Consider the following 27,862-nt stretch of genomic DNA (forward strand, 5'->3'; position numbering starts at 1 on the left):
AGGCCGTCAGCGGCTGGGGGCCGAGCCGGGCCGTGAGGAGGGCCGTGAGAGGCGGGGGGGTCGGACTGGGACCGAGCTGACTGTGCTCATCCACCCCGCCGGATTTCGCCCTCGGCCTGCGTCAGTGCCCCTCTGCCGGATTTAGGGGCCGGCCATTGGTGTGGTGCCTCCATCGCGAGGCTGGACTCTGGAGCAGGACCGTGTTAAAACTCCTACCGATACCACACAGCCTTACCTATGCTGGGCTTCAGGCACTGCCTTGAAAGAGCATTAAGAAATTCTGCATAGGTATTGTGATTTTTTGTTTTGTTTTGTTTTTCATGTAGTTTCACCACGGGATGAAAGAAGGAACTTTCACAATGCTCCGTAACACTTCCTCAGTGAAGCACAGAAATAAACAGTCTGGTTTGTCTTTACTTCCTAGCGTTAGAGAGAGCAAATAATGTTGAAAGAATTTCATCTCTTTCACTTTCAATTTGTCTGGCACGGTGACTTGTGGTATAAAGAACAAACATATATCTACCATGTAGATTTGCTGTTTATGTCTGGATGTTTCAACTCCCATACTGTCCGAATAGTAAGGCCCTTAGCCACTTGCTAAACTGGTGTGATAGATTTAGGAGTGGGACATGCTTTGAACTAAAAGTGCTAACAGCAGGTTACAAATATTTGTCTTTATCTAAGCCTGTAGTAACTCCTCAGGCATTTTCATCTTCAATCCTTCAAGCAACCTGCAATCAATTCACGTATCACCGAGCATCAGGTTCAACACAGTCACTTTTTGTGGAGGACAAATCAATGACTCTGTGAGCTCCCCAAAGCACAGTTTGGGAAGTCTTCTTATCAAAGGCCCCATCGGCCCGCTCTGAACCACATACAAACCTGCATCTCTGCTTGCCAGTATCAGACTGGTTCACCACAAACCTTTAGGACTTTGTGGTAGCAGATCTCTAATGGGGAGCAACAGCTTGTTTCTTGATCTGTGCAGTTTCTGTGATTGCTAGAAGAATGAGAATTTATGCTATAATTATCAAATAAGCAGTAGGAAATGACTGATAAAAACAACTGCTGAGTTAGCTGGTCTTTTCATGAGTCATTTTTGAGACATGACTGTGTATAAAGCTACCACTGCCAAAGAAAGTATCAGTCAAAGTGTTCCCATTGGGGACAGAAAAATACTGTGTGTTGATAAGACATTCTTGAATGACATTTCTGGGAAAAGTCCTTATAGGATACTTTCATCTGGCATGGTCATATGATGAAAGCATTTGTGGAGCTCTTGCAGTACAATAAAGCTGCAAGTATGTGACTTGTTCAACAAAATGAAGGCTTGAGGAGAACAGGATTCCTGTCTATCAGGGATTAAACAATAAGGATGAGAAAAAAAAAAGAAAAAAAAGAAAAAAAAAGGAAAAAAAAAGCTGTTTAAACAAAAGGCTAATAGAATGAGTAGATACACAGTGACCATGAATGTGGCTGAACTGAAAAATATGTGGTTTCTAATGACATTACAGAACATTCTTTCAGCTGAGGTAAGCAGGAGGAAAAATCTTGATAGACGGAACATGATGGGCCTATAAAGGATGTTATAACTGCCAGCAATAGGGGAAAACTAGACTTCATGAACCAAAATACTTCCTATGAGAAACATCCCCTGCTATCTAAGCAGATTTGTAAAGTTCTGCTTCTTCATTCAGAGATTTGAAGCTACTGTTGATTGTCCCAGATCTGAACTATCGTGGGGTTCTAGCATCATGGGTTGGTAGCTGTCATGGATCAGAGATGATGATGTGTATGGGGAGTCTGTAACATGATTCTATGATTTATGGATAATTTAACATTTGCAACACCAGCTATGTCTCTGGCTGTGAATCAATACCACTTTGGTACTTCCACCTCCTGTCTGGCAGGGATTGGGATGGGAATTCCCCTGCCACCCTGCAGCAAAACTACCTTGCTGCATTGTAGCAAATTTGCCCAGAAGCAGAAGAATTTAATCTACCTGTGCTAGATCCATAGCTTTCCAGGGGCAGCATTGATCAAAAGTGAGGAATCTGTAAGACCACAAGTGCCTCTGCTAAATGGTCAGAGTGGCTAAAAGTGCTTCTACAGAGCTGCCCAGAAGTGCAGAAAGGTAGGGCCTTTCACCTTGGTTTCTGGATCAGTGCCTACCCAGCACCTCAGTTCAGTGGTGTGCTAAAAGCCTCCAGGCAAAACCTCCTGAGAATCGAGAACCGAGAATCGTTGAACAGAGCCATGCCAGAAGCTGCCAGAGGGGCTGCAGAAGCGAGGACAAGGCTGGTGAGTGCTCTGCCATGTAGCCTGGTGCACTGACATGATGCATGGCACGCCTGTGTGGGCAGCACATTAGTTTAGAGATATACCTGAAGACTTTGTCTTTATGGTGGAGCCTTCTCCAGTTCTCAGCCCTGAAGCTGTTGTCCACGAAACTGCCTTCTCCAAAGGAGAGTAACGCTGCAACTGCCTGAAGCAGTTAGGTTTAGATGATAGCGTGGACTGATGGTGTTAGCAGTGATGTTACGCTAGCTCAGCCTGTACCCTGTGTTGTCTGTCACACCAACCTATTTAAATTAAAAGTATCTCCAGAAATTTTGTACATTCGAGTGTTGATTTATGAGCAATATACAAGGCTGAATTCTAATTAATTTCTTAATGAACCGCCTAATGCCCAAGGTTACCATTGCTGTCAGTGGACTGCACTATAGCTTTCCTCACATTCCTATCCACAAGGGGACAGTCTTTCCATCTCTTACCACCGACTAAAACAATTTAAAAGTTAGCTCCTTGAAAAGCTACCATGAAATGAATTAAATCTCATTTATTTTAAAATACATGTTCATACCTTATAAAATGTTCCACATCTTTGTAAACTATGTGAAGTTACTGAATTTATTGAACTAGTCATAAGTAAAGTTAGTTTAATGAAGCTAATGACTTGAAAATAATGAGTGTACAGCTACAAGACAATCAGTACAAAGCACAAAATAAAGTTGTGGTGATGTACTTTGAGATATCCTTGGAAAAGGATGTCTTTTCCTCTCATTCATCTCTTTTTCTGGACTGGTTACGTACATTTCTTTGACGCTATCTTTCCAATAATGTGATAAATAGTAATAATAATATCAGCAGATTTTTTAATAGAATTTTAATGGGAGAGCTTTTCATTTTAACACAGAAAAATGACTAGAATTATTAGAAATTAGTTTTATAAAGTGTTAGATTATCATGACATTGCTTTCATTTTTCATTAAATACTTGTGAATGGTTAGTATTACTTTTATACATATGATACTTATATTTTTGTTTCTTATAGGAAAGGTTCGGTTTAGGTTTATCTTAGTTTACTCCCATAGTAACAGCGGGCTTCTGGCATTTTCTCAGAGTGCCTACACAAATTTTGGGCTTCACCTCCTAGTTTGCCTTACTGTTTCCTACTACACAGAATGTGCACTAACACCAGTCTCTTATGATGAGCCAGTGACTTGTTACAATAGCTGATTTTTAATATAGCCAAATGGCTGCAAAAGGTGGGCTAACTTTTCACTGCAGTTACAGAAAGTACTGTAACTTGCTCTGAACGTAGGGAGGAACCAGAGAGATTCAGCAGCATATTTCATGCAAAACATCCAGCATAATCTCGTCACTGAGCTTGCTTGGACATTCTTGCAAGAAACCATTACTAAGGGGAAAAAAAAAAGAAAAAAAAAAAGGTAGCTATAAAACTATAAACCAAGGCTCAAGAAACAGCAGCATTTGAGTACAGCACTGTTTTTGAAACCTAATGGGACCATTACAGATGCCACAGCCTCCTTAACGAAATAAAGCTTACCAAGTATTGCAAAGAGGTTAAATATTATTTCCATTTGAAATTATTTTGGTGTAATATTAGAATACTAATTCAATTAAACATATTAGCAGCATATTCATGTACTTTTCCCTGAGCTGAAGGTCTAAGCTAAAAATGGTAATGAGAAGAAAGAGCAAGGTTTAATTTGGATTTTAAATCCTCAGTTATAAGTCACTGCTCATACCAAGATTACTCACTGAATAGGTTCTGTTAAGTGACAAAAGTGAAATTCTTTGGTTTCATTAGTGTTAAGATAAAATCACTTCTGAGTGGACAAAAGTGAGGTAAATTATTCGTGTTAGGCAAAACAGGGTTCACTAATCCCTAAATTAAATTTCTGGGCCAACTGTAAAGTATCTTAGTTATTTAGGAGACAGGATTCATTCTTAAACTGGAGCATAATTGGAGTATAATGTTTAAGATTTCGTCAGAGAACAGTGCATCTCTCAGTCAGAATGACTCAAATGTGGGGTTACTGATGAAAACTGTTGAAACAGCGATTACAATGAGATACATGTTTTCTATAGCTGCTTATGTCCTGTTTTGGAGTTGTAGGGTCTTTTCATTTTATTTTCTTTAATAATAGAAGTCATTGTTACTTGTTGGGTTAGCTTATTACCCTCAGTTAACCTATCTCTTGATACCTTCTGGTTCAAAGTCACAGTTCTGACCTAGGGATAAGGACAGATATTAGCAGAACAAAATAAAATAATGCAAGCCTTACATCAGGGGTCCCGACCTCTTCAAAAACTTAGAATTTAGACCAAAAAAAATGTTGCCCTCAGTCTTGTCTCAACACCATTGCTCTTGGGCCCACAAAAATTGTTACTTACAGATATTTAGAGAATTGCTAATAGCAGCTTCAAGAACGGCTTTTATAGTTTCCATATTAGAAAAAAAGTAGTCTTTCTTCTGCAGCTCCTCTTGCAATGTATGATTTTTTAAAAATCTGGAGCAGCAGAAGGAATAGCTGTCTTAGGAGAGCATAATGACTGCTAGTTAATAAAAGTCTGTTTATTCCTGAGGTTCACGCAGAAAAAATCACAACATTATGGTAGGTAGGGGCACAAATGTTATTTTTTTCCTTAGCTTGAGCCTGCCTCACCTGTAATATTGAAATATCGGGATGTGGTAAGTGAAAACTGAAACTTCTGACCAGTTCTGGTGTCTCAGTGATGGACAGCTGTCAGTTACTCACTCACTGTCAGCCTTGCTCACTGAACAGCCTGAGAAGTGCGAGCTTTAAATGAACACACTTCTTCCAGAGTCACTTGGACTTCCCTGTTGCTCTAAACCGTGCTCTCTGTGGGTCATTGGTTAGTTATCTGTCAAAAGATTTTCAAAATCATTGTTTAGTGTTACATTTCTAAATTCATTTATAGGAACCTCAGAAGCTATCTAGCTGCACAAATGCTAAATGGAAGCTGCTGGATCCTCAGAAATTCTGTAATTAATTTTGCTGCCTACATACAGCTTTAGAAAATAACCTATTAGAAACTAATTCTTTAAAAAATGTATTTACCAGAGATTGCTATACTTTTATTGGATAGAAACGTTTGAAATTTTCCATACGGTAGGTTACCAATAATTATCTCTGCGCAGGTGCTTCCTTGAGCAGCAAGAGCAGCGTCTCGGAGCAGCCAGTTGCCCATCGTCAGGAGTGAGCTGCTCCAGCAGCCGCTGCACAGCCCTGGTGAGCACTTCCAATTACACACTCGGGAGTTCCCACACCACACCGCACCGCTGATAAGTCTTTCAGGTGTCTCAAGCAATATATGTACCTCTCATATATATTATATCATATTTGCTTTTTTTTTTTTTTTTTTTTTTTTTTTTTGCCACTAGGAATATCATCAGAGTGCATGTAAAACCACACAAAAATACAAGGAGTATTGACTGGGGTGCCTTCCTATTCAAGTGGCCAGTTACCATATTGGAAAAGGAAGTAGGGTTTCATAGGACTTGTCCTTGGCAAAACTAGGTTTTCACCCCTAAAAAAATATTTATCCCGGTCTCTTGGGTGTTGAAAGGGGGCCAATTGTCTATAATTTTGCATTTTCACTCTTAGCCTTTTTTTAGGTACATACTTTGCCCATCTCTGGGATGTGATTTAGCAGCTTTTGTTTTATCCAAGTTTCTAGGGAAGTTAGTTAGGTTGTTCCTCCTAAGGCCTGCACTCTGTTCTCTGTATTTAATAAAATTTAAGTGTTTTGTTACACATTACCAGATAAGCATTTTGTGACTCTTTGAAACAAAACTTGAAACATATTGTAGCAACAACAGGATTCATTTGGAACAACCAGACCTTAAACATTTGGTGAGTGTTAATTTTGTGGGAGAAAATATCTTTTCAGAGAGAAATGCTAACATGATTATTTGATGCAGGGCTTCTTTGGGTATTTCCAGGATCATATTCATCTTGAAAATGATAAATAAGGAAACTACTACAAGAGAAAACTCAAATACAACTATTTAACTAATACTGGTGAAACTGTGTGTTACCATGATAAATTGATAGAAAAGTGGTTGAGGTTTTCACAGAACGTTTATGGGAGTATCACAGGCCCGATTCTTTACTCTGTAATACCAATTTTATTAGATGGTTAAATAAATTATATTGGCTCCAAAGTAATGGAAGACACTTTCTAGGAGAAGTACTGCTGCAAAACTTTACAAAATACAGTTTATTTGTAAGGCAAATGAATCTGAGTAGTTAAAAGAGTTAAATGCAAGGAATTCAGCCTGGTTCTGTAATAGGCATGCAGTGCACATTAATATTGTCTCCTCGGTGTTTAGAACGTGCTCAGGTCTACAAGAAGAAATGAACACTTCTCATGATTATACAGTTTACGGGCTGAAACCCAGAGACAAGGGGCTGTGGTACATTCGAGACAAAGCTGTGTGTGTGTAAGAGCGGAGCAGGTCAGAGCCAAGCGAAGCACGCTGGCCACATCCAGGCATGCGGCTGCAGGAAGGATGCAGGGGAGATGAGAGCTCAGCAGAGCAGAAAGCCATAAGGGCTATTTGCCCTTGATTATTTCAGAGGGACCGGGAAGTGTTATTAAAATATACATGTGTTATTAACGCGTTCCTCTGGCCATAGTGAAAGCAGTGATTATTTTAGGAGGGATTTGGTAGGTGAGTGGCTTAATGAACTGGAGAAAGGAGAATATTTTGCATAGAAAGTACTGTTAGCAGTAGAATGGAAAGGGTTGTGAGAACAGGGCAAGTTAGAGGCACTGACCAGTTCTGTGGAGGCAAAGTCAAGAAGTCAAAGCTGATAAACCAGGGAGAGTTCCTCAGTGTGTTCAAAACAAGCACTGCAGTGATCACAGTGACAGGCAATTTCAGCTGATTGAAGAGAAGTAATATGAATAAATGAAAGATAGGAGGATTTCTATAACCAAAGTGAAAGACAACTGAGGCAGAGAGAAATACTTTAGTTACAAACAGGAAGGATTCATTCTAATACTTCATAGGGAAAGAAATAATGCTTGCTAATTTCTCAGCTGTATGGATAGAATTAGAAGACTGATGTACAGAAGGGGGAGGCATTCAATAGTCTCACAACCCAGCATTTTCAGTGACTTCCTGATCTTTTTCCCTCTTCACACCCTCTCCTCTTTCCTTCTTTGCCTACCTTGTCTTTTCCATCCCCACTAAAGGTACTACCTCATAGGAGTTTAAAGCATATTAAGTTCATAGTATAAGAGGCGCAGAAATGAAAAGGGAAAAAAGCTAACAGTTTTATACATTTCTTGCACCCATCAAGAAGTTTATGGCAGTACTGAGATTTTTACGACCTCAAGTTGCCCTAGTTGGGCTTTATGGACATTTCAAAACGCAAAGTTAATTTAAGGTATAGTATGAGTAATCTATAGCCACATGAATCCCTTTGACTCAGACAACTACAGCAATTTATTTATTTCAGCAATTCAGTTTATTTTGAGCTTATGCTGATGTGTGTGTATTATAAAAGATAGTTTAGGGCTAAAATTATGCTTTATTTTGGTTGGCACATTGAAAGTTACCTCCCATATTTATCTCCCATTATCTCCTTAAATGAAAGTATCCTGGTAAACAGCATCACTGCCTGTCTTCGTGCCTGCTCTCAGTTTTTTTTTAGCTAATTGTCCTATGTCTGACTTCCAGGTAAAGCTGGCCATGAGAAGCAAAATCTGAAAGTGCTCTTACTTATGCACCTGAAAACATCAGCCTAACAATCACCTATCCTGGTCTTTTCTTGTAGAAAACATGTCTGCTGACGACTTTGCCACTGAAATATTTATTATATGGGGGAGGAGGGAAGGAGGAGGGAGGGAGGGACGGAGGGACAACAATCAGCCAAACAAAAAAACAGTGGAATAGTTTTTATTTGATTTTTAGATGACTGTTTTCTGATTTAATGGATGCTGCTAGTTTTAGACTTGTTTTCACCACTTTGACTGTATTTTGCTGTATATCAAAAGCACACAGGGTTGTGGCTAGACCTTTCTTATGTATCATATAAATCTATTTAAGTGAATAAATAAATAAACACTGCCACGATGGAGTAAGAATGAAAGATTGCATTGATGCTATTAGGAATAAAAACATTTTGGAAGTACCACTATCAAATCATCTGTGAAAATGCAATATAGGCACATGCACACGCAGCACCTGCAGAATTTTTTCCTTCAGATAAATGTCAAAAATGCAGAAGTCCACTTTCATTTGAGTAACTGACATGTTCTTCAAACCCACAGACTGCTTGGCAGATAGCAGTGCATCTTCCATTAATCCTTAAAAATTTAAATATCAGCTTATTTAGCATTCTGAAAGCACAGTAAAGAACAATATGAGTATTCAATGCCTAGATCGTATAAGGTTCTTCCTAGAAACGACTGCTGTAAGAATAAGGCTAAATCAGTATCAGCTAAATCTGTGGTAGATAATGTAATTTATGTTGCTATGTATCATGTTAACGACTCCAAAACAATGTGCACATTATATTTTTTTCATTTGCAATTTAGGATTCTCAGCATAAGAGACGCAGAGACAAGGATAACCCATGTTTTCCATGAGAGATTCATGGAAACTGAAAAATAAGGTCTTTTAATAGTTCATGATAACTGTTTTTCTTGGCTTAAGTGTAGGTTTTAAAAAATGGTGCTCATTGTTTTGCTTGTAGTTCTTTCATGCATGGACAATCGTGCTGATGATGCATTTACTTCAAGTGAATTTTCCAATTGAAAAAGTGCTCTTGAGTAGTTTAAGTACTATGAATCACCAAAAACTCATCTAAGTCCCATAAAAGCACTGGCTGCAAAAACCAGCCCTGAAAAGAAGACATATTGGGATTGTTCTGCATGATTCAGCTAAACAGAAATATATTTTGTCGACACAGAAGAATTTGAAGAATTTGACAGTTCTGTAAAAATGAAATTGTAATCTGCTAGAAAGACAGAAATTAACTCTTCTGGAACCCCCTGGTTATATCCCTCGGTCATTCCTCACTGGTCCGAAGCAGAGATTCTGGATGTGAGAACTTCAGCCCTTGAAATGCAGCATTTGTGTGGGATATATTTCATTCCTCATGTCTTTCTCTACTTTTTAATTTGGTATGGTCTCTCTTCTTTCTTATTTTTCTTTGGCTTAGTCCGATTGTTGGAAGTCCTTTTTTTTTCTTTTTTTTTTTTTTTTCTGTGATCATTGCCTGCACCATTTGGGCAACTAATATTTCTGAGACAGTGTCTGGTTAGTATGAATGCAATTTATTTATTTCATATATGATAATATTTCCACCGAAACAGCTTCGAGTCATAGGTAGTTGTCAGGGAGACCGATTTTCAAGTTATTATTCAATTCTTTTGTAATTTTTACTTAAGGCTACCTTTGGAAGCAGATAAAATTAGTTAGTAAATTGTAGCACTTGAGCCTTTCAAAAACGTAAAATATTTCAAAATGTTAAGCTCTTGGCTTAGATTTTTTTTTTAAACTTATGTTTGAACTTATGTTTAAACTTATGCTTGAATGTTTAAACTTATGCTTATGTTTAAACTTATGTTTAAAGTTGCAACTTTAAAAAAGCAATTTAAATATGCCGAGAGTTTTTTAGAAGTTGATGAAGCTTTCTGTGCCTTGGATAACGCTGTGTTACCTCAGGTGAGCCACGCAAGTGCAGGGGCTTCCTCGTGCTTGGAGTTTCTGTCAGGGAAAGGCCCTGGAGCCTGCATCCAGTCACAGACTGCCGGGCCCATGCAGTGCTCCTCTCAGGGCTGAGATGGTTGCAGTGGTCGCAGCGCGTTTTCTGCTTGCCATCACTTATCCAGCTGTAGGCCCTTTAGTGCCAGTGCCTGGGATGGTGGATAAGTTTATATACATATATATAAACCCGTCCCTGGGGGTGTTCAAGGAAAGGTTGGGCCTGGTGCTTAGGGACATGGTTTAGTGAGTGACATTGGTGGTAGGGTGATGGTTGGACCAGATGATCTTGGAGGTCTTTTCCAGCCTTAATGATTCTATGATCAGCTCCAACTTGCCATGGTGAAAGACAATGATTTTGCCCACATGCATCCACAGCAACCACGTTTGTTTTGATTCTGTTTTCGAGGTAATTCGGATACCACATTAAGATGTCAGTGGAATTGGCATGAGGGGTGCCACAGGAGCTGCCTGAGCACCAGCCACCAGCCCCTTCCCCGAGCCACCTCTGTGACAAGGCTGGTTGTGCTGATGCTTATGAAAATGAAGTGAAACAAAACAAAACAAAACAACCAGAAATTATGCACCTACAGCGTGAGGTTTTGCCCTTTCTAACTCATCACCTCTGACACCCAGTAATGATGCAGCCAGAGCTAAGAGCAAGATTGTGGCAGTGACTGAAGGGTTTTGTCAGTGAGGGGAAAAGAGTTGTCTCAACCCAGTTCTGCAGGCTTGGTGTTCCTCAGGTCCTGAAGTGCAGTCCCACAGAAAGGAAGTGCTCAGTCCTGAAGCACTGGTGCCACTGCAGGGACTGAGGAAGTCCTCTTGTGCAGACATGGCCTCAGGCAGTCACGAAGCCTCTGACAGCTGCCATCAGCTCCACTCCTGTTGCAGTAGGCAGGGCAGGTGGCAGGAGCATCCCTGTACAATACAGTGCTCTGAGGGTTTTGGTCCGTGCTGTGCCACCACGGGGAGCCCAGGTGGGCCACAAAACCCACATGAGACAAGGAGCCTGAGCTCACCAACTGTGCTGAGCCAGTGGCCACCCCAGCCTTGAAGAGAGGTTGAGTCCCAGATGGTTCAGTGCAGAGCTTTTCTTCAGGAGTATTTTCAAGCCAGTGTTTGTTGTAGATGGCTTTTTAGTTGTTAATCAAATATCCAGGAAAGACCTAGAGGAGGCCTTGGAATTGAAGAATGTGGAAATTTGGCTGAGTAGTTACAGTCCCAAATTCTGGGAGTTTGGTTACAGTTCCTTGGGAGTCTGGAGTAAGAGTGTCTGAAATGTCCTTCAAGGGCGAAAGAAACTTGAGAAAATTTAAACATTTATCCCATGTTTTATTATTTGGTAGATAAGCCAGTTAGCCTTACTTTGAGTATTAACATTCTCATGCTGTTCTTTGAAATAAAACACTCTATGAAGGTGAAATGTAATTAAGTAGCTCACACCCTCTGATGAGCTATTAGAACAGTAACTGTAGAATAAGCAGGAATAAATAAATAGTCTTTTGGCCTCTACAGCTTCTTAAGGAACATAGAAGACGTCTTCCTCTTCCCCACTAAAAAAAGTAAAAAAAAAAAAAGTGTTGGGGGAAGATATGGAGGGGAGGAAAGCTATATGAACATGAATGTTTAATACCCATTGAAGAGACACATAACAGAGGATGCATTTATATCACAAAGTGAAAATGATCAATGCTCAGTTCTAACTCAGCTTCATCATCCTGAAGACATGCCTCTCTTAAGTACAAGCTCTGTTTTAAATCAAGAACATTTGCTTTGATTTACAGTTAAAACAAATCAAACTTCCATCCAGGTCTACAACCCGCCTCCCCCTTCCTACCCTCCCCCTGCAAAGGCAAAAGAGTGATTTGGCACAACATTTGAAATATTGATCAAACAATTAAATGTTCTTTTGGGAGGAAAAAAAAAAAAAGGTGAGAAAGGCCCATATGGATTGTTCTGCAAAACTCCTACAGTGGGGCACACAGATTGTGCAACTTTATGACAAGCTCACTTCCCTTTTCAACATAAAACAAAGAACTAAGTTTGCATTTCTAAAACGTTTCTCTTTGCAGTTTGCCTGTTAAGTTTGAATATTGGCACAGAATATTCAAACAGTATCAAACTAATGTTTTTGGAGAGATTTTTTGTTTGTTTGTTTGTTTGTTTTGTTATCCTTTGGTGGTTATTTGCACATCAGGAATTTTGAGGTCACTGTTAGGACTTTCTGAAAGTAGAATGGCCAAGAACTACTTTTTGTGCTGTCCAGTCACATGCATATTCCCTCTTTCCTACTCTGCACAACGCTGATTACACTGTTTTCACAGCTGCCTCATCTGTCATCTCCCAACACCCTTCCTGAGGTTTCCACCCTGCTTATCTTGCTAACATTGTGCTTCACAGGGCCAAAGAGGTGGGAGAAGCCAGGATGGGTGACATGAGGGCTGGAAGGAAGGGGAGGATGCTATGCAGCTGAGCCTCAGCACTGATACCTGACGTGCTCCTCTGGATGAGCAGGGGCTTCACGGTAAGCGTATGATGGACTGACATCTACATGCAGGACTGTAGTTTCGTATTCCCAGTCTTCGTGCCTGAGACTTGGTTTGTCACCTGTTCACTGTCCTGCTTCACTGCTTTTCCTCTCCACTACACAGGCCTGTTCCCCAGCACCATGTATGGGGAACAACTGGTGAGTTAGAGGGAGAACTGAAGCAGACTGTGAAAGCCGACTCTGCGGTTGTTTGCAATCTGCAATTGTTTGTACTATGTTAGGGGCATGACTTTTCTTAAATTAAATCAAGTTCTGAGAAGTGACATATCCCAGAGATGACTTTGTTTGTAATTTCGAGTTTGTGGCTGTTTAAGTTGAGGAACAAAATTACCCCAGACTGCTTCAGGTTGTGGCTAACCAAAGCAGTGCTGAAAAGTCAATGGTGGTGCTGTGGTTGTGGAGACTGAGGCAAGTATGGCTGTAGTTTATCCAGAAGTGTTTGTCCACAATATTTTCTCTGAAATAAGAGCAGTCAGCACTGAAGGAGTGCTTCAAAGCTCTTCGGGAGCCACATGTAACACACATTACACAGGCCGTAAGAGTATGTCAGCTCAAAAGAGTACTGCAGAGAGGCTGACCAAATCTCACCTTCCAAATAACCTAGAGATGAAAACAAATAATGAAGCACGTAGCAGGGAAGTTACATGGGATAAGCCTGGAGAATGATAAATACAAGGTTTATCTTTAGAAAGCAGGGAAAGGAAGAGCCAGAGACTTATAGAACAAATAATCAAACTAACTGCAAAGACAAATTGGGTTATTCAAGTATACAAATTGTACTAAACCAGCCTAATTTCCTGCTATGACGGGATAACAAGACTTGTGTACTAGGGAAGAAGAAACAGAGTCCATAAATCACAACTTTGGCGAAGCTTTTGTAATGGCTACATATGGAATCCCCTTGAGTATGTAAGGGAGATATGGTCTAGATAAGTCAGTTCTAAACCATTCTGAAACCTAAAGGGTATGGTTATTAATGGTTCACTGCCAAACTGGAGCCTGGTTCACGGGGGAATATCCCAGAGGTCTGCCACGGACCTGGTAATACTGAGTTGAATATTCATTCAGAATAAATTTCAATAACAGCATTGCTGGTGAAATAAAGAGCATGCTTGCTAAATTTGCAGCAGACAGCACGCTGAGGGAGCTGCAAACACTTTGAAGGGCAGAATTAGGGTCCAGACTGTACCTGATGTCTTGGGGAAGGTGATAAGAAAAAAACACTGCATAAGTTCATAAGGAAAAACCCTACTCTTATCAAGGAAAATTTGCACTCCAAAACCATAAAAATCGGAATGACTGACAAGGCATACAAGCCACAGAGAAAATCTTGAAGTTAAAGATGCATGTTGTGGGAAAAAGTTACATATTGTACTGGCCTGTATAAAATAAGGCACGTCATCTGCAACATACATGAAGTTTTCTTCCTCTGCTCAGTGCAGGTGTGGTGTCAGCAGGAGAATGGTGTCAAAGTGTTTTAAATACCCTTATAGAAAGATGCAGGTGAAGTGAGCTGCATCCAGCCATTTTCTTTTTCTCTCCTCTGGATTCAATGACAAAATTAAAGGAACTGGGCTTGTTCAATCTAAAGAGTAGAGAAATGAAAGCAGACAAATTAACCATCTTCAGAAACATAAACGGCAAAGAGGGCAGGAATAACCTCAAAGAGGACAAACATAACCTGTCAACAAGTAGTAAAGAGTGTGCAATGCATCATGAGAGATTTACTTTCAGTATTGGGAAATGTCTGAGAGCTACAGCAATGAGAATATTATGCATTATCTAGGCAGATGCTGGCATCATCATTTTTAGGATCTGTTTAGAAAACATTGCTCAGGAAAGATATAATAATAATAATAATAATAATATAATAATAGATATAGCTGATGAGTGGATAGATGGCCTTTCCAAATCCCTTCCTGTTTGTGATGACTCTATAAACGTGTTGGATTAAATATCAGTGTAATAAAAGCAACTCAAAATAATCTTCAGCCAACAGATGTGATAAGATTTCAGTATCCCAGTTTCAATGTTGTTCTTTCCTGCCCTCAGCAAAGCAGGGCGGGACTGGCCCTTGGCATAAGAGCCTGTCTAAACCATCAGATCACTGAGACCAGCAAAACAGCACCGTCCTGCTCTGTGTCCTGCTTACTCCTCAAAAGTCAGGCTGGAGAGAGTGAGGTAGCTAGACCAAGTTCATGTTGGGGTGAATGACCCTTTCCAGGATCATCATCTCTATCCTCTGGAAGAAGAAGGATTGGCAACGCCTTGGCTCCAATCCAGCACTACCCTGTTCTTTCCCTTTACTTTTTCTGAGGCAGGAGTAGAAATGTGCTTGTATTTTGCTCACACTGTTGAGAAGCCTGTGCCATCCTTGCAGAAGAGAGAGATACCAATCCCAATAAACTTTCTGTGACTATCTCAACAGCACAAATTTTAGTAATTCTTTAGCTAAAGTCACCTTTGTCTGGGGAATACAGACATCTCAAGAGAGAATCTGAGGATGTATAATGAAGTCCTTGTGATCATCTGTTATAAGCCAACTGGATTGTGAATTGAAGATAATTGGATGCACTGATATAATGAGCTGAAGACCCATGTGACAATTAATAATTCTATCTAAATAAAGTTCTAATTCAATATTTTTGGTAATGTAACACTAAATGTAATAGAAGAAAATAATATCTTCCTTCTCAGTTTTTCACAGATGAGTTAGACTGCAAACTCCTGCCTGCATGCTTAACCTACTTCTGCAGAACTGTTGGCAAGTATGTGATCTAAAGTGGATGGGCAGGCATGGACTTACAAGGGACACTGACAGGTGTCAGTACAATAAGGTAAGCACATTCGTGTGCCCTGTAACGTGTCAAGAGTCATATAACCATATAGCCCCTTTGCATTTCCCCTTTTGGTCAGAGGTGCAAGTCTTCATACGTACAGTAAACTTACTTAAAGTCTAGCATCACTAAACAGTGATCCTAGCACCTCCCATCACTAAATAAAGTGAAGGCTTTTCAGTAGAGTTCTCTCCTCTCTTCTGTAGCCACAAACATGGTTCATGTTTGTAGTGCAGTAATATGGGACTCCTTGGGTCAGAGTATTGCAAAGAGGGATAAAAAAGGAATCCGAAGCTTATGGTTCTAGTGGTTCCCTGGTGGAATCGCAAGACAAAGAGTTTGAAGCCTGAATAAATTTTAAGTTTCTGAAGTACCTACTTGGTGATTAAAGATTTCAGGTCTTCAGCTTTGGATAATATTTCTAACATCAAAAGTCTCTGAGAAAGATGGATATGTAATGGATCAATAAGAGGAATGACTTTTGCATTGCCAACCTGTGCTTTACAGTCACATGTTAAAGATGAAGTGGAGATATTTGATATCAATCCATTGCTTTTGAGAAATTGTCTGGCCTCCACTGAGTCACTTATCTTTGCAGCTGTCCTATCATTAATAATTATATGTAAATAATATAGATGCTTCTCTCATGCAAAAAGAACCCCAAGAGCACGTTAAGCCTCTCCAGTACTCAGTTCCCATCTTCTGTCATTTTATGTGCTGTATAAATAAATTCTGTTCCACACAAATACAAGGTTGAACACATACAGTCCACGATTCAAAGATGATCTGAGGTGCATGCTTTGCACCCAGGAGTCCAGCTCTTGAACAGTATTCCTTCCAGCAGACTCAGGTCACTTGCTAAATTACTAATAGCATGATATTATTTCTCCTGGCAGATCTGCACCTGGGCATGCTGGATGGCAGGACACATCAGTGCTTGTTGCTGGTGCTTTCTGAGTGGCCACAGGGAGCCTGTGGTAGCTGCGGTCCCACCAGACAGCATGGGAGGGGGACAGGGCAAGGAGGTAGCAGTAGGAGGTGAGTGGAGAGAGGAAGGGAAAAGGCTCACTGCTCCCCCACCTGCAACCCCTGCTGGGCTTTAATTGCCCTCAGCCCTCAGGCACCCCAGATTTGCTCCTAGTTTGTAGAACCTCCTTGCTGCCTCTATCTGCAGGAGCCTTCAACCCCATTGCTCTTCTTCCATCCATCACCACCCCTCCTGCATCAGGCAGGCAGCAGGAACCCTGTGACTGCCTGCTCTGCGGGTGCCAATTAGCAGCCATCACTTTCCACCTATGCAAAAGATAAGAGAAGGAGCAACACCACAGCTCTTCGCTGAGCACAAGTTCAAAGCTGTTCTTTCCAGGGAAACACCTAATGAATCAAAATCTCAAGCAGGAGAGACAAATTATAGCAGAATGAATCATATTGCTGTGAAATTGGTTCAAAATTGCAAAGAAAAACAACACAAAATATGAACACTCCTTAATTCTAAAATAAGGGATTCATATTATGAAGGAAGTTTAAGGAGCTATTTAAAATAGGGCAAGGTTTTAAGTCACCTGTTACCGTTGAGAGTTTGGTGACTCCACCTTCTGAACAGTTAACTCAAGTCCAGGAGAAGCACGTCAGCTCCTGCATTAACAAGACTTTATTTCGATAAAACACAGTCTAACCACCACTACTTTGATCTCTTTTATATGTATATTTAGACTTGAACTTGTGCTAAATGCAGAACTGGGAAAATTTTAAGTGCTGAGTCAAGTTGATAATGAGGAAACTAACAAAAGTTGTAAAGAGGAAGAGTTCTCTCTATTGTTCCTTTGCAGTAAAACTTTTCTTTGACTTACAGTAAAGACTGGGTGTAAATGATAAAGAGGATGTAGCACGGCTGTTTTGTGGCATGGCTGGGTGGGGACAATGCAGCTGGTGCACAGAGACTTCTTCATCCTGCGGCTGCTTCCACCTCTGTCTTTCACTGTGCACCGTTCTGGGGTGATGGTCCCTAAACAAAAGCATCGGTTTCCACAGCAAGCTGGTGTGTGAGGAGCAAGGCATTTCACAAGGCGGTGGTGGTGCTCCAACTGTCTACACTACACCCTGGGGACTGTTTTTTTGTGGAGCAAAAGGAGTCGCACTGTGCCCAGAGTAAGGGCTTTGCCCTGTGCGCAGCAGCTCACCGTCCTAGCTGATATCTGGATCCTCCTATTCTAGGAAGCCAAAGCAATATTGCTCTCCACTGGTCCTGAAACTAGTTTAGCTGCTAATGTAAGTAAGTTGGACAAAATCATTGTCTGTCCCATCAGGGACACTTTGGAAGCCAGGCTGGGGTTCCTGAGCCGTGCTGGTGTTGTTCTGTCTCTGCTAGGAGCTCTCACTTTTCAGCACCAGTTGCAGCAGGGACTGTGGCATGGTGGCGTCGCCGGAGTGGGCATCCACGCTCTGCAGGAGGCTTTTGGTCAGGGGATTTGTTGCTCAGCTTCTGCTCAGAGCAGGTGGGAGCTTTGTTCAGAGTGAGCTCTGCAATTGTCCACCATGAGCATCCCTAAATAATGGATTTGCTGTCATCACACAACAGTGACCGTATCTCAGGAAAAACCCGCAGATCCCCCTAACACTTCAGGTCACTAAAGCCTGCAGTATTAAGTACGCCTTCATTTTCATGTATTACGTCTGCTGATCCTCACTGGTGGCAAGGAGGAGGTGAGAGCTTACTTACAAAACCTCTGGCCACACCCCGCTGACACCGGCTCTGAGGCACAGAGCAAGGCCATCATCAGCTTTGGCTCTGTGCAACTCCCAAGTAACACAAAGGAGAGTCCATCCATCCACCCACTAGCATCCAACAGCTGCATGCTAAGAGCAAGGGAGGTGAAATATTTCCCGTGTTGTACCGGCGTCTTTCACTTGCCTGCTGGTGACACTGGGGAAGCAGCTAGATAGGTATTTCTGGGATGGTGATCCACAGTGAAATGATTAACTGTCCGGGCATTTAAGTGGTCACAATTAGGCTTCCTGAGAACAACCCTTGGAGATAAATAATAGAAATTCACACCTACCTTGGTCCTACAGTTTTTCAGCCTATTTGGAGGCAGGCTCAACGGGAGAGTGGGAAATTAGGTGTGTAAATCTTCTCGAGCGCCTTGGGCACTCAGCACTTGTCCTAAGGAGCTCTGGCAGTTGCTGTCTTGGCCTCACTCATTCAGTCTTTTAACCTGCTGTTCCCAGCATCACCGCCTTGAATAAAAATGTTCCTGCCTTGCAGTGCATGCTTCCCTGAGGGCTGCTCTTCTAAAGACCAACAAATCTTACTTCCATCCTAACATGGATGCCTGTGAGTATGGCTTGGTACACCTAGAAATTCAGTGGGAAATAAGTTCAAGACCGCAGTGGCTGGTTGAAGCACAAAAGATTTTAATCTCAATACACTTACTGGAAATTACCATACATAAGAATAACTTCTTTAATTCCCTCCATCTTTTTTTTTTTTTTTCAGTGGAGTTTGAAGAGATGCATGAGAGCAGCTTGGACTCCAGAAAGGTTTCTTGCAGAGTTGAGGACTTAATTTGAGAATAATTTCCAGTAAGTCACCAGGAAAGATTATGAGCTGTGAGGTCTTGCAGGATATTAAGAATTATATCACTCCTTCCAAAGTTATAAGCAAATCCTATGTTGGTGTGATAAATAACCCCATGGTTAACAAAAGACAGGGAGCAACAAATGTCCTTGCAAACTAGAAGAGGTCTGTTTTCCAGACACTGAGGTAGTGAGAGCTACAGTTGTTGTTCTAATGCTGTTAATGGGCGACAGTATGCTAATTAGTCAGATTAACTAAGCGGGTGAGTCATGCACTAACCCTTCTTGAAAGAAAGTGCCCATTTTGAGATGCTAAATGAGAACATAAATGCAATCAGGCATACAATTCTTGAAAGATAAGACGAGTGCAGACCTGCTTGTTAATGTAGCCAGTGAAATTAATTCTGTTTTGAAGAGGGGTGCACTTTTTCATATTCAGGGTTCATTTTAATGGGAAAGGGTACAAAACCTTCAGATACATACAATGCATTTCACTCAGGTCTAAGTGTCTTTAATGACTTAACATTACAAAGATATTTCTGATATTCTTTGCTGTGTTTGCACCTTCAGAAAGAGTTTTATTTTTTTTTTAATTAGAGGCATTCAAATGTTTCAAATGAAGACAAAACTATAATATCTGAAAAAACACAAAGCCCTCTCAGCCATAATTGAGGCAAAAATCTTAAAAATGTTTATTGTGAATGCTCAAGACCTTATGCTGCATAAGTGCCGTCTCCCCACATTTGAAAAAGTGGCACTGATGTGTGCAGAGACTGAAGCCATGGTATGGTCACGGTGGTGACTGCCACCCCACAGGGAGGAGTGGGTTGTCCTTCTGTGGAGGAGGTTGGTGCTGTTTTTTGGTGTGTGAGATCCATCCTTTCTTGGTGGCCACCGACTTCATGCATGTTAGCCTATTGTAAACTTTCTCTTCATCACTCACAGAATCTCAGAATGGCTGAGGCTGGAAGGGACCCCTGGAGGTCACCTGGTCCAAGCCCCTGCTCAGGCAGGGCCACCCAGAGCAGGGTGCCCAGGCCCATGTCCAGGTGACTTTGGAAGATCTCCAGGGAGGGAGCTCCACAGCCTCTCTGGGCAACCTGTGCCAGTGCTCCACCACCTGCACATAAAGCAGTGCTGCCTGGTGTTCGGAGGGAGCCTCCTGTGGGCCAGTTTGTGCCCATGGCCTCTTGTCCTGGCACTGGGCACCACTGAACAGAGCCTGGCTCTGTCCTCTTGACACCTCCCTTCAGGTATTTACAGACATTGATGAGCTCCTGCTGATGAGCTCCCGCTGAGCCTCCTCTTCTCCAGGCTGAGGAGTCCCAGCTCTCTCAGCCTCTCCTCATAGGAGAGGTGCTACCATCCCTTCATCATCTTCATGGCCATTCTCTGGACTCCCTCCAGTAGCCTAATGTCTTTCTGGGGGAACTGGGGAACCCATAACTGGACACAATACTCCAGTGCTGAGTAGAGGAGAAGGGACACCTCTCATGACCAGCTGGTGGAATTGTGCCTAATGCAGCCAAGAATACACTCATAATGGTGTAGGGATAAAGAACAACATAAATGCGTGGTGGTTTTACTCAGGTGGGCAGCTGAGCTCTACCACAGCCGCTCTCTCACCCCCTCTCCTCAAAGGGAAATGGGGAGAAAATATGATGCAAAGGCCTCAAGGGTTGAGATGAGGACAGGGAGATCACTCACCAATCATTGTGACAGGCAAAACAGACTCAGAGTAGGGAGATAGTAAGATTTATTTCCTATTACTAACAAGCTAGAGAAGTGAGAAACAAAGGAAAGAAACCAAAAAAACACCTTCCCCACATCTGCCCTCTTCCCTCTCCTCCACCCAAGTGGTGCAAGGGAACGGGGAATGGGGGCTGCGGTCAGTCCCTGACGCTTCGTCTCTGCTGCTCCTTCACAGTCACTCTCTGCCCCTGCTCCCCGTGGGGTCCCTCCCACGGGATGCCGTCCTTCCCGAACTGAGCCTGCGGGGGCTGCCCACAGGCAGCAGCTCTTCAAGAACTGCTCCCACATGGCTCCGTACCACGGAGTCCATCCCCCAGGAGCAAACTGCTCCAGCACGGGTCCCCCACGGGCGGCAGCTCCCCCCAGACCCCCTGCTCCTGCATGGGCTCCTCTCCACGGGCTGCAGCTCCGGCCCGGGGCCTGCTCCTGCGGGGGCTCTCCATGGGCCGCAGCCTCCTCCAGGCCACATCCACCTGCTCCACCGGGGGCTCCTCCACGGGCTGCAGCGTGGAGATCTGCTCCATGTGGGACCCATGGGCTGCAGGGGGACAGCCTGCTCCACCAGGGGCCTCTCCACAGGCTGCAGGGGAACTGCTGCTGCCTGCTTGGAGCACCTCCTGCCCTCCTGCTGCACTGCCCTTGGGGTCTGCAGGGCTGCTTCTCACTCGCCTCTCCCAGCTGCTGTTGCACAGCAGTTTTTTTTCCCCTTTCTTAAATCTGCTCTCACAGAGGCGCAAACAACATCGCTTATTGGCTCGGCTCTGGCCAGCGGCAGGGTCCTTATCTAACATGGGGCAGCTTCTGGATTCTTCTTGCAGAATCCACCCCCACAGCCCCCCACTACCAAAACCTTGCCACGTAAACCCACTACAAAATGGTGCTAGCAGCCATCACACATTGTTGATGCTTGACCTAAACATGGTATCCGGACAGAAATCTGTGTCAGTTTTCCAATCTTCTGACATGGAGACAGGAGGAAGCACCTGCATGCAAAGGCGCGGGCCCAGTTCTTAGCAGCTCTTCAGCCGTCACACCTGCAGTAGTCCTGGTTCCTGGTGGGGTTGGCAGATGGACACCTCTCAGGATGAAAGTTGTGTCTCTGCATGGGCTGGGCAGTCAGACAGTGCTGTGAGGAGTATTAACGCTGCGCAGAATCTCAGTGGGAGCAATGCCTGTGAGGTTTCTCTGGTAATCAGGACCCAAGAAGAAAATGCAGGCCTCACCACAGCTCCAATGTGCACTGAATTCACCAGCAAAATATTCTGTCTCATGGTTGTTTTTGATTGTGTTCTGTCACTCATCATTTGCCAGAACTGGTCATTTTTCTTAAATATTTCCTGCACTTCTAGTCTAATTTCAAGACAGCTACTGGGCAGCAGGTTTGCAGAAATGCTGGCTCCATCAGTCTTCTTTCTTTCCTAACCCCAAATATTTCCAGCGCCGTTGTAATGGCTACTGTTCCCATCCTAAAGGTGGCTGCACTTAGGTGACTGGTGAAGTGATCCCCATATATTTTTGCAATTCTCTGAAGTGCCTTGAGGCTTGCAAAAGGCACTATATAAATCAATTAATAACAATATCAGAGGTCATTCAGCCAATAAGAATACAATTTAGTTTAATGAGAGATAAATAAGACAGACAGAGTGAGAGGGGAAAGGAGCTACAATGCTCCGTGCTCGGTGCCAGGCTGTAAATATGCTAGCTCCTCGCTTTATCACAGTGATCATCAGAAACACGAAAGATAATTGTGTCATTGCCATTTCTTAGTCCAGTGTAATATCTATTACTGGTTTTGATGTCTTACTCAGCTCTGTGCCAGTATGATTTTAGGAAGAGTGTACATTATTTTCTTGAAAACAAATATGAGCATGAGGAAGCATTTTTCCCTTGCGTGCAATTCCTACTAAAGAATTTACATTCTTCTAATTTACTGGTTTACTGCACCACTTAGTGCACTCCTGAGATGTGCAGAATGTCCTCGCAGTTAAGAATGTGCAGATGAAATTTACCCTTTTTGCACTGAATCACTCACTCTTCCCTTGGAAGTCACCATGCTCTTTCCTCCCTCTAAATCTCCTTTAACCGTTCTAGTAAAAGACTAGATTATTCTGCACAGTCGCAAAATGGATCCAAAGCACTGGCTGATGGTTTATCTGGAATTTAAGACAGATATTTTTGCAACCAATCTGGTTTTAAGCGGGTGAGTGGAAGGACATCGCTTTACATTTGATTCTTCCTATTATATGGGACTGCCGATGCAGAAATAAAAATTCTCCACTGTAGCCTCAAACAGAAAGCTGGGCTGCACCATCCTCATCAAAAGTAGCGTTTGGTTGGACCAGATGATCTTGGGGGTCTTTTCCAACCTTAATGATGCTATGATTCTGTGATTCTGTGATTTGACAAGTTGTCAGAAGATGCAGAGGATGTGGGGAGATATTGCCTAATGGGCTAGGGGACGGCATAGAGGAGGCCTGTGTGGCAAGAAGTGGAGGTGTTTTATGTTCGTGCCCCACCAGGACACAAGCTGCAAAGCCCCTCGATGTATCCGTGTCCACACGGACCTGGTGGGACGTGCTGGATGATGCTGAAGAGCTGCTGGGGAGGTGGCAGCTCCTGCCCAGCCCCTGCACGTGCCCTTCTTGGGGGCACCCTGGGGCCCTGATGGGGTGGGAGCTGAGAAATGTTCCAAGGCTCGGTATTACAGAAACAGCCATTAGGAGCAGAGCATGAAGCGTGTGTCTAAAGCAGAATGAAGCAGAGAGTGAGCCCATAGCTGTAGGGCAAGGCTGACTTGGGCTAAAATTTGACACAGCTTCATGTGGTGTCATTACGTGCAGCTCTGCTCACCTGCCTGTTCGCAGAAACCTCTGCCTGTCGCTGCAGCTGCGCTCACTGCAGGTCTCTGGCAGCTATCGCTACATCCCGCGGTAACGGGGGTCTTGTTCACACCTCAGGCCCCGTGGCCATGGTTAAAGGAGGCAAAGAGCGGAAGAGATGTTCCTAAAGCTCTTTGGCAAAAGCCAAAGCCAAATGGAACTGACCACATACATTAACACTTCCAAGGTTGCATGCCCAAAAATGCGACTTACGTTTTTAGTGTCTTTTCATGTGCCTCAAAATAACTGCCCATGCAAACATGGGGGGCCCGCTTCACACTTAATTAACCCTCACGCAAGCAGCTCAGATTTGGATATGAAAGCATTGCTTCTGCAAGAGAGGCTGCTTTTTGTTATCTCTCCTTTATGCCCCCCTCCAAAAAAACAGCCCCTGGAAACTCTAACAAAAGATTAGCTCAAGCTGAGGCCAGGTTGTAATGTAAATAGCCAGACAGTGAACAGAATGGCTTCTTTTATCAAACTTAACATCCCAAAGCTCTACTGATTTCACTGTCATTATGGTAGTGATTAATTTGACCCAGAGTACTGCCACCCACTGCTAAAGCCTTCACTGCATCCCTGTTGATAGCTCTCATGACAGAGATTAGAGTCTGCCACTGCGCTGTCCATAATTAGTACTTGTCAAAATGAGATTTGCCTATGGTAGCCCACTGCCCATGAGAAGCCCACTCAAAATTAGAACACGCTTTGGAAAATAGAGGACAGTTCATCCTCTAATTGGAACCAATGAGTAGAGAATGAAGACTCTTTTTCTCATCTCTCAAGTGTTCTTCCATGATTTTCTGAGTCCTCTCTGTAGCTGTCAGTACCTGTCCTCTGGCCCAGGGAACACCTCGAGCAGGGGTCACACCACGTGGGGCACTGGGATGAGCCACACTTTTCCAGGGAGTGGAGGAGGGAGGGGAGAGGGAAGCTGTGCAGTACCTGCCTGCCTTACATGCTAGTACAGGAAGGTAAGGGTCATAGCGACTGGGATGTACACATCTGAGACTTCAACGTTTCGGGCTGGACTAGACATGGAGTCTGATACACGATTCGCTACAACCTTTTGTTGCTATTACCCACTGTAAGAGGATGGGAAGTGCTGCAACCCTGAATGCAGAGAGTCTGTAACCACTGCCAGTATCGCTAAGGGCTGTGATAAAAGTCTTTTGTTATACTCTGAACTACAGGGATGGTGCATGGTATTTGCCAACACGAAACATGCACTGAGGCAGATGTATCTGGTCTTGCTACTGGCAGGTCAAGAAGTTCACACACGGTACAACAAGGGATGAACAGAGAAGAGAAAACAGGAAAAAAAAAAAAGAGAGAGATGCAATTAAGAATAAATATGGTTCAGCATTTTGGTTAGATGTAACTCTGTTTTTCTCTAGTACAGTAACTCGGCAACTACAAATGTACATGTAGATGTACATGTACAAATGCACCCAGCTTGTACTGAGCTCTGTAGCTGACTGCAAGAAGGAAGGGCAGGGCCGGGCTTTGCTTTATCTGAAATAAAGCCATCCCTTGGGGAAGGACAGCTGCCTTTTCCTGCTGGACCGTGGGAAGGGAAAGGAGAGCAATGCAAACATTGGCAGGGATGTGTGAGAGGCTCTGCTGGCACCAGACACCGTTTCCTTCAAACAGCAATAATTTACATTTGATGGGATGAATTTGGGATGGACACAGAAATGGTAAATGCTATCAGAATAAACAACCATATGTTGATCAACTGAGGTTGATGCCCAGTGATGTTTTTCACAGAACAAGCAGAACAACTGGTATTCTTGTGATCAGAAGCATAAATCCATACAGCTACAAGACTTGTTCTCACTCAAGACCCAATCTAAAAATAAAAAGAAGGAACCCAGAGAATGGCAGCTTTGTGCTTGCCAAAGTAGACCGCTGTTGGGAAAACTTTCTGTCTTTTAATTTCAGCATTGACAGTGCTCAGAAGCTCTTAAAACGGATGAGGAATATATCATGGCAAAAGTGAATCCTTGGAGAGTATTTCACAAGAGGTGCTGGTGTGCCAGACATACTTCTTCACAAATGTTTTTCATATTTTTTTCCACTAAAAGAAGCAGAAGAGCTCAAAAGGCAGCAGTATTTTTTGCTAAGTGCCGGTATTTTTTGCTAAGTGCCCAGCCACTGATGGAAGTGCCACACTTCCCTGCAGCAGGTGAATTAATCTTTGTGCAGCCCTGTATGTAAACACCATGCATTAAGCTTATCATGCTGGACTCTGTTCCTGAATCCTGCACGGCCAGATGATGGCTTTCACCCTCATCTCCAGCAGAGGTGCTGTTAAGAAGAGGATGTTCTTCAGTGCCACGATAACCATCTGATCAGCTCTGACCTGGGCGAGTTACAGGGAGGCTCACTGTTGAAGGCAAGAAAGACCTCACTGCAAAGCTGCAACCCATTGCAGCTCTGCACTGTCGGTTAGACAGAAACCTTCTGGCCAAAGCCAAGCTGAAGGTGTGGGCCAGCTGGAGATCATCTAAAAAGGGAAAAATCAGACTACTTGCAGATGTAAAATTCATAATCGGGGAGCAGAGACTGAATCGCAGAGAAGAGGAAAGTCTAGAGAAAAGCAAGGTCTGGTAGTCCTCAGGTTTGCAAAAAAAAGCTGCTGCAGAGAGTTGGAATAAGTTTCCTCATCCACTGAGATAAAGTAGCTTTGAAAGTTGTGCCATTTGTGCAAGTTTTAGATGATTTAATTGTGAGCTTGATTTTTTTCGAAAATACTTGTCTTCTCTTTTAGTGTTTTCCTGGAATCATCTCTTTAAACTAATGAGACATTAAAGCCAGACATTAGGAAGCATTTTCTAACGATGACGCTGCCTGCATCCTGTCACACATCACTACAGAGGCTGGCGAGTCAGCAAACGTCTGCCGGGGCTGCTCTGGGTATCGCTGACCCCGCCGTGGCGTGGGGAGACCTCGGCGAGCCCCAGCAGCTCCTTTCCCCATCGCTCCGGCAAGTCCGAAGATTTACTTCCAGCCTGAAGGTAATCACTCAGTCGTGATTCTGACCTACAGCTTAATGTGCCCCCTCGCTATAGTTACAGCCGTCCTCCTTCTGGTTATGCTCCCTGCTGTGACTAATGGGATCTCTGCAGTTAAAGAGGTGATTTTTAAAGAAAAAGATCCAAGTTGCAGTGCTGCTACCAAGTTTACAGCTTTAGCAAAAGCAATGGCACAGTACTAACGATAGCAGTCCTGACTACGGCCTATGAATTTGACATTCGTAGGTGTACATTTATACACCTCTCTCCAGACCTACAGACCCCTAAATGCACAGGAAGCAAATGATCTTTTGTTACTGTTTATGCCATGGACGGTGAGTACCAGTTTAGGTATTCGCTATTCACAGTGAAATGTGCTTAAAGTAGACATACTCCATTCTTGTAAAATATTCTTAATCAGCCAAAGGTTTTTTTTTTCTTTTTTTCTTTTTTTCTTTTCTTTTTTAAACTGAGTTGTTTTGCACAAATGCACACAAAAATGGAAAGCAGCTTGCAAAGAATTGTAAAATACCACAGGAGAGCCTGAGATACAAAGCCAGCTTTACAAACATGATTCTTCCAGTGCAGTTTTCTCAAAGACGTTTAAGGGTGCTATGAGGGACCATTTGTTGAAGATGAAACCATAAGGATTTTGAAGGCATTTTGCAAAGTACATCTTACCTCAACCATTAATAAATGTTCCTTTTGAAAACATGGTAATGATTGAAGAGTTTTCCAAACGGAAGAACATTTCTTTGGATTAAGTGACAATGCCACTTTAAATAAATCCAACTGATTTTCTGTGTGTGTGTGTGTATGGATGCTATAGGAAAATAAAAATTTGGGAAAATTCTACCTTTGTTTAAATCTCCTTTCATTGTTTTTACTTTCTAAATGGGTTCCCTGTATCTGTTCACTTGTAAGGACAATTAAATTCAAATGCAACAGATCACAGAAGCAAATGCTACCTGACCAAGACTCTGACCAGAGCGACCACACTCTGTGTGGCAAGAAATTCGGTAGAAAATAGCTCAAGTTTTGCTTTTCTTTGCTCAATAAAACTGCAGATGTCAGTTGGATGCTAATTGGAGTCATTGTAGAATCATGTTAGATGCCCTGTTCTCATTCAGTATCGTAGCAGGTAACGCAGTACCTGTGTTCTCCAAGAAGGGATCAATGACACAAAGGTAGTTCTCTGC

General features: G+C 42.8%; 1 long non-coding RNA gene across 5 annotated transcripts; it reads left to right on the top strand.

The window, feature by feature from the left end:
• The first annotated feature begins 13 nt into the window (after positions 1 to 13).
• Positions 14 to 27,084, top strand: LOC121066611. Of its 5 annotated transcripts, XR_005817863.1 has the most exons (7): positions 14 to 288; positions 5,471 to 5,561; positions 12,455 to 12,578; positions 15,300 to 15,439; positions 16,336 to 16,477; positions 18,936 to 19,021; positions 25,591 to 27,084. It is a non-coding gene; the product is annotated as an uncharacterized LOC121066611 (long non-coding RNA). The 5 variants fall into 5 exon arrangements; XR_005817864.1 differs by lacking the exon at positions 18,936 to 19,021; XR_005817865.1 differs by lacking the exon at positions 18,936 to 19,021 and having other exon boundaries at positions 26,420 to 27,084.
• Positions 27,085 to 27,862: the final 778 nt, after the last annotated feature.

This window comes from Cygnus olor, chromosome 2 (assembly GCF_009769625.2).
Source record: "Cygnus olor isolate bCygOlo1 chromosome 2, bCygOlo1.pri.v2, whole genome shotgun sequence".
Classification (NCBI taxonomy): Eukaryota; Metazoa; Chordata; class Aves; order Anseriformes; family Anatidae; genus Cygnus; species Cygnus olor.